Consider the following 7,264-nt stretch of genomic DNA (forward strand, 5'->3'; position numbering starts at 1 on the left):
TGTATGCGGTCAATAGCTCCCCTCTGCCCGAGATGAGTTTCTCTGGTTTCCTGTTGTGTAATTTACCTGTGCTTCTCCTAGGAGCTTCTAATGTGCAATTCAGACAAATTAGTTTAGTTATCTCAACCCTTATCTATAGCCTAGGTCTCTCTGCCCTTAACCTTTAGCTCCACCTTGAGGCTTTTTAAAAAACAACTCAAAGAAAGTCCACCTGAATTCAACCTCAGACACAAGAAAGGAAAGGGAAGATGAGGGCCCCTCTCTCACCAGTACTATCACCTGGCAGAGAAGGGCCGCGGGGCAGAGCCTGTGAGGTTTCACAGCCGCCTGGGTTCCCGGACATTGTCTTGCAGTCGGGTGCCGGGTACGGACTCGTCTGGCCCATGACTGGCCTATCCTGTCACGGAGTCTTCAAGTGGTGAGCACCCTAACGGCTCTTAAATGCTCATCCTGCGCGTGGAGCGGCAGTGCAGAGAGAGAGGGACAACCCCGTGGACGACAGAAAGATGCAAGAAGGAAGAAAACACAGCCAAGTCCTTCAAGCCACGGTGGTGAGGAAGCAATCCAAGTCCTCACACCATCATGTTGGCACAGATGTTAGCCAGAGGGGTCAGACCGCACCTTGGTTCAGCCACCTGGGTAGCTGAGTTCCGGCTGGAAAAGAATCCAGAGCCAGGCAAAGGTGACACCCTGTGGGAGAGGCGGGGGGGGCGGGGGAGGGCAAAGCACAAGATGCCCCAGGGTTGCCAGCTGGAGGCCCCAGAAAATGTTACCAAAAAGGGAGCCTGGGCCAGCTGTGTGGCTCAGTGGTTGAGCATGGTCCCATGGACCAAGAGGTCCCGGTTCGATTCCCAGTCAGGGCACATGTCTGGGTTGCGGGCTTGATCCCCCGTAGGAAGCGTGCGGGAGGCGCCAATCAATGATTTTCTCTCATCATTGATGTTTCTATCTCTCTTCTTCTCCCTACTTCTCTGAAATCAATAAAAATTCATTTTTTAATTTTTATTTATTTATTTTTTACTGTACAGCCCCCTTCAGTGCTCACAGCCCAAGGGTAAGGAGGCTGGTCAATGGTTTGAGGCTGCAACTTCCTCTGGCATGGGTCCACTATGAGAGGCCCAAAAAATTCATTTTTTTTAAAGGGGCGGGGGGGACCTGGCCCTGAGCGAGTCTGCCTAGGGCCGCCAAGTAGTGTGTGTTCTTGACTTGGTGCAGGAAGGATGTCACACCACGAGTCCAGGTGATTTTCAGAGGGTGTTTATTAAAGCTGGGGCAGTGCAACAAGGAGGGGGCTGGGGTAGAAGCAGCAGGAGAGCCACTAGGTGGGGAAGTGAGCCTCGGCCGGGCTGCTGGGCTCACTGAGAAGTTAGAGAAGAGGGGTCCTGTGGACAGGGTTGGGGTTAGCGCAGGATGAGCTGCCACTGCCCATTGCTCCCTGGTGGCAAGCCTCATGGGTCCCTTAGAATTTAGGAGGAGCGTGTTTGTGCGGGAAGAGGCGCAGGCATGCTCTTGGGAGGGAGAGCACTTGCCAGGTCCTTTGTCTTGAGGCTTCTCTCTCTCTAACATGTGGGCATTTAGGGGAGGTCCCAGGGGAAGTCTCAATAGAATACTCATCAGCTTTCCAGGGGTGTCCCTTCAGGGTCGGGGGCTCCACTGATTGGTGGGCGCCAGGGCAGGGGGGCGCTGGTCATTGCAGCTGGTCCTGGTGCCGCCCACCTGGATTCGCTGCTTTTCTGGGCCTGGAGCTGAAATACACGGAGGCCTCGCTGTGATCTCTAGGGAGGAGACTTCTGCGTCTGCTGTAAATTGCTGGGCCCGTTTGCTCAGCTCTCGGTCTCATTTTCCTCTCCCACGTCACCCTGTGAGAAGTTTGCCATGGTCCTCACACCCAGCTCAGAGCCCTGGCTCAGAAATTTTGCCTGGGATAGCATGTGGGTGCAGAACCAGTCACCTCAAGATGTGCTCCTGTCATGTGCAGATGGTTTTGAGCTACGTTAGCTGCAGGCTCTAGTGACACTTCTGTGCCCCTCCCCGCAACTCCCCAGCTACCTAGAAGAACTTGAATTAGGGGCCTTGCCCATAATAAGAGATTGTCAGAGATGACTTTTTTAAACTATCTACAGGGCAGGGCAAACTTCTATTTACTTAACATCTACTCTACTTATTTTCAATGCTTTTAAAAAATATTTTATTCCTGCCCTAACCACTTTGGCTCAGTGGATAGAGCGACAGTCTGCGGACTCAAGGGTCGCAGGTTCGATTCCGGCCAAGGGCATGTACCTTGGTTGCGGGCACATACCCAGTAGGAAGTGTGCAGGAGGCAGCTGATTGATGTTTCTCTCTCATCGATGTTTCTAACTCTCTATTCCTCTCCCTTCCTCTCTGTAAAAAAATCAATAAAATATATTTTAAAAAAATATTTTATTCCTGCCCTAACCCCTTTGGCTCAGTGGATAGAGCCTGTGGATTGAAGGGTCCCGGGGGCGATTCTGGTCAAGGGCACATGCCTGAGTTTCGGGCTCGATCCCCAGTGGGGGACGTGTAGGAAGCAGCTGTCAATGATTCTCTCTCATCATTGATGTTTCTATCTCTCTCTCCTTTTTCCTTCCTCTCTGACATCAATAAAATTTTTTTTAAAAAGATTCAAAATTTTTTAAAAATCTTCATCTACTCTTCTTATTATCCTGCAATTGTGGGGGCAGCAGGAATGGCCCCAGGTGTTAGGCCAGTGGGTTCACACCAGACCTGCATTCAGCAACCTCGGTACTTGAATTCAGAGCCAAGACTCAAACTATAAGGTAACATTTATTTATAAAATCACAGAGGTAGAAGTAATTCATGTAAGAAATGGGATCCCGGTGGTGCTGTCCTCTGGGGTCTGGCAGCTGGGCTGGTCCAGTCCGGGTGCAGGGAGCTGGCGTTCCTCACCCTTGGTCACACCTCGATCGGGAGGTACTAGCTGTTCTTCTGTCGTCTGGCAGAGAGAGGAGCGTGGAGCGGCGTCCCTTGCCAGACTGACAAAAGGACGTGCCTTTGTGGCTGTCTCGACAGGCGAGCACCGTTGGCTGGTCAGGACCCATTTTTAAAGCCTGTTCGCACCCGCAGCAGTTCAGGTGGCTATCAATGAATTATGGCAATGCACACATGGTCATCTCAAACAGGGCGAAGGGCTATGTGGTTATCTAGGGAGAGTACAACACTCACAGAAATGGTTATCTTAGCAAGTCACTCTGAGTCAGTAACTGAAGTTCAAATCCTTATCTATGGGGTACACATGCTTCAGGGCAATGGGGAATGTGTCCTTAATATCACACTTCAAGTTTCAAGAAAGTTAACTCAAACATTTTTAAACTTTTTAAACATTTTTAGATATTTTAAAAACATTTTTAAAACATTTCTATATTTTACTACAACAGTGCCCTTGACTGGAATCAAACCCAAGACCCTCCAGTCCTCTGGCTGAAACTCTAACCACTGAGACCCAGCTAGGGCCTAGGGATTTCAAGGGTGGAGATTTTAGGGGATGATCACAATGAATATTCATCAGTTCCCAGGTGTGTCCTTCCAGGGTGGGGGTCCCTACTGATTGACTGATTGGCACCATGGCAGGGGGTCGTTATCCAAGGCAGCTGGGTGTGAGGTCAGGATGGGGCTGCTTATCTGGTTTTGCTGCTTTTCTGGGCCTGGAACTGAATACAATTGAGACCTAGGTGTTATCTCTGGGGAGGAAAGGTCAGGGGTCCAAACCTCATGCCCAACGATATGCTGGGGAGGAAAGGTCACCTGGGAGCGAGGTCCCTCCCTCCAGTTGATTGTCCTTTGCTAGGCACCTGGGCTGCCACCCTGGTGACCTGTTCCTGGCCCTCGTCCTTCCTCTGCTCATATCTGTCTAACTGCCCACCACACAATGACTCTTTGAAGCCCCAAGTTCAGAAGGACTTACTTACCTACTCATCCCTAGTCCAGAAGGACTTACATACCCATGCTCCCTTTCTGTCTCTGAATCTCTCATGCATGTCTGCAGGGTTCCCAAACATATGTATGTGCTAAATTTGGTTATTTTTGCTGGTTAACTGTCTCATGTCTATTTGATTATGAGATCAGCCAAAAGAACACTGAGGGTAGAAGAAAGTTTTTCCACCCCTCAAAAAAAACTAGCCATAAAACAGAGAGCCCTACTCGCTTGCTGAAGAAACTGACCTCATTGGAAACAGAGACTGAAGATGTTCGAGCCTCCAGGTGTTCTCAAGGACAGCAGAGGTTCTGGAGAAAGGCAATCCAGAGATTCAAGAGTCAGGATGAACAGCAGGCTGGCCCGCGTGAAGGAAAGAACAAGGAAATAATACAAGTAGGTGGAGCCCTCCTGGGATCAGAACAAAAATCAAATATGGACCCCGCACACTATCCCTTCAAAGGAGCTGGGAGTTGATCGGATTAGTTTGTAGAGCAGTTTATGCCCCAGGGCATAGTTGAAAAAAAAACGGTAGAGATATCAGAGGAAAATAGAGCTTCCGTGGGTGTGGCCGGGGAAAGGAGGAGAAGCCTACCCAACCACCCCACCCCAGGGTGAGTGGGCGCTTACCCAGTGCCGGGTCTCCCTGGGAAACACAAGAGGCCGGACACTGTGGGGAGGACAGCGGCTTTCCTAAAAACCCTAAACAAATAAACAAGAAAATAAAAATAACACACCCCAGAGTAGGGAAACTCATACCCAGAGTTGCTACAATATATAATCTGAAATGTCCAATTTCTCACCCATCACCATATGTATATGACATGCAGACACACACACAAAATAAACGGGAAACATGACCCATGTACTGGGGGGAAAGGGCGGGGAGGGGGGTCAGGCAACCGAGACTGCCTGTGAGAGAGACCAGATGTCAGAAAAAGACTTTTATAAAAAGAAAGTATTGACTGATTTGAGAGAGAGAGAGAGAGAGAGAGAGAGAGAGAAACACTGATTTGCTGTTCCACTTATTCATGCACTCGTTGGTTGTTTCTAGTATGTGTCCTGACTGGGTATCGCACCCACAACCTTGGCGTATTGGGACAAGGCCCCAACCAACTGAGCTGCCTGGCCAGGGCCATAAAAGGACTTGAATGTGCTGCAGTCATTTAAAACATGTTCACAGAACTAACTAAAACCACGATTAAATAAGTAAAGGAGGTTATGATGACATGTCTCACCAAATAGAGAATACCATAGAGGGATATAAGGTGTGAAAAATAGCCAAATGAAAGTTAGGAGGTTGAAAGTATAATAAAAATTAACAGTTATATTCTATTTGTGTGTGTGTGCGTGTAATCTTTATGTTGAGAGTCTTACAGATATCCCCCATTTTTCCCCCATTTTGCCCTTCTACCAGTTGATGTGTCTCTCTCACGTCTATCTTTCTCTCTCTGTCTCTCCCCCTCACGTTGGGTGAGGATTAATAACAACAACAAAAAAGAAATATTCGCCTTAAATGAAACACTAGACCAAATGGACATAATTGACATTGACAGAACCTTTCATCCCAGAACATCAAACTATATATTCCTCTCCGGTGCACATGGAACATTCTCAAGGACAGACCATACATGAGGTCACAGAACTAGCATCGAAAAATACAAGATGCTTTCCCAGGCGGCTGCCAAAGACGGCGGAGGGCAGGGCCTGGTGCTTGATGGCCGAGGCCATCTCCTGGGCCGCCTGGCGGCCATCGTGGCCAAGCAGGTACTGCTGGGCTGCAAGGTGGTGGTTGTGCTCTGTGAGGGCATCACATTTCTGGCAATTTCTACAGAAACAAGTTGAAGTTCCTGGCCTTCCTCTGCAAACAGATAAACACCAACCCATCCTGTGGCCCTTAGCACTCCCGAGCCCCCAGCCGCATCTTCTGGCGGCCGAGCAAGGCACGCTGCCCCACAAGACCAGCGGCCAGGCCGCCTTGGACCGCCTCCAGGTGTCTGACAGGATCCCACCGCCCTATGACAAGGAAAAGCGAATGGGGTTCCCGCCGCCCTCAAGGTTGTGCGTCTGAAGCCTGCCCGGGAGTCTGCCTGCCTGGGGCGCCTGGCTCAGGAGGGTGGCTGGAATACCAGGCCGGCACAGCCCCTCTGGAGGAGAAGAGGAAGGAGAAGGCCAAGGTCCATCACCGCAAGAGAAAGCAGCTCGTGAGGCTACGGAAACAGGCCGAAAAGAACGTGGAGAAGAAAATCAACAAATTCACAGCGGTCCTCAAGACCCATGGACTCCTGGTCTGAGCCCAATAAAATTGACTGTTATTCCTCAAAAAAAAAAAAGAAAAAGAAAATATTTAATTAATAAATATAAATCACTATTCATGAGTAGTGTAGTTGGCCTCATGAAATTCCTTATTATTTTATTGAAAGTCTATATTATCAATATAGTAGTATGTCTCTTAAACATAATGATGCCTCAAAGGGGAAAAAAAAACACGTATTTAATAGGTAGCAGGCTCCAATATCAGGTAATATTTTACATAAGAAAGTTTACCTTTACTCATTACAGAGGAAAGTTTTATTCACAGCTAATATTAGTAGCATTGTGTGCATTTAATCATGTTTTTTAAAATTGCCTTCAACAATTGTATTGGGGTGGCAATTAATGTTTTAGGCTTATAATCCTCTCCAGGTCATTCACTTTATAAAAATAAAGTTTTCTTCTTGCACGGTCCGGTACCTTGTGATCGGAAAATGAATAAATTATTTTTAAAGAAAAAAAATTCAAGAAGACTGAAGTTATACCAAGCATATTCTCTGACCACGATGCCTTGAAATTGGAAATAACTGCAAAACAGAAGTAAGGAAACCCACAAATACGTGGAGATTAAACAACATATTACTAAAAAATGACTGGGTCAAAGAAGAAATAAAAGATGAAATCAAAAGATATAAAGAGACAAATGAGAATGACAATATCAAAACCTCTGGGATGCAGGGAAAGCAGTAATAAGAGGGAAGTTGGCTCTAACTGGTTTGACTCAGTGGATAGAGCGTCGGCCTGCGGACTACAAGGTCCCAGGTTCGATTCCGGTCAAGGGCATGTACCTTGGTTGCGGGCACCTCCCTAGTAGGAGGTGTGCAGGAGGCAGCTGATCGATGTTTCTCTTCCATCGATGTTTCTAACTCTCTATCCCTCTCCCTTCCTCTCTGTAAAAAAATCAATAGAATATATTTTTAAAAATAATAATAAGAGGGAAGTTTACTAGTATATCATTACAGGCCCATTTCAAGAAACAAGAGAAATCCCAAGTAAACA

The 7,264-nt window shown here is 47.7% G+C and overlaps 1 long non-coding RNA gene and 1 pseudogene across 1 annotated transcript; one reads left to right on the forward strand and one right to left on the reverse strand.

The window, feature by feature from the left end:
• Nucleotides 1–2,968: 2,968 nt before the first annotated feature.
• LOC106726758 lies at nucleotides 2,969–4,656 on the reverse strand. The gene is made up of 3 exons (XR_001362859.1): nucleotides 4,583–4,656; nucleotides 4,201–4,263; nucleotides 2,969–3,117 (listed from the first exon to the last, which is right to left on the reverse strand). It is a non-coding gene; the product is annotated as an uncharacterized LOC106726758 (long non-coding RNA).
• Nucleotides 4,657–5,617: 961 nt separating this feature from the next.
• Nucleotides 5,618–6,285, forward strand: LOC102258240 (annotated as a pseudogene).
• Nucleotides 6,286–7,264: the final 979 nt, after the last annotated feature.

This window comes from Myotis brandtii, unplaced genomic scaffold (assembly GCF_000412655.1).
Source record: "Myotis brandtii unplaced genomic scaffold, ASM41265v1 scaffold314, whole genome shotgun sequence".
In the NCBI taxonomy this organism is placed as follows: domain Eukaryota; kingdom Metazoa; phylum Chordata; class Mammalia; order Chiroptera; family Vespertilionidae; genus Myotis; species Myotis brandtii.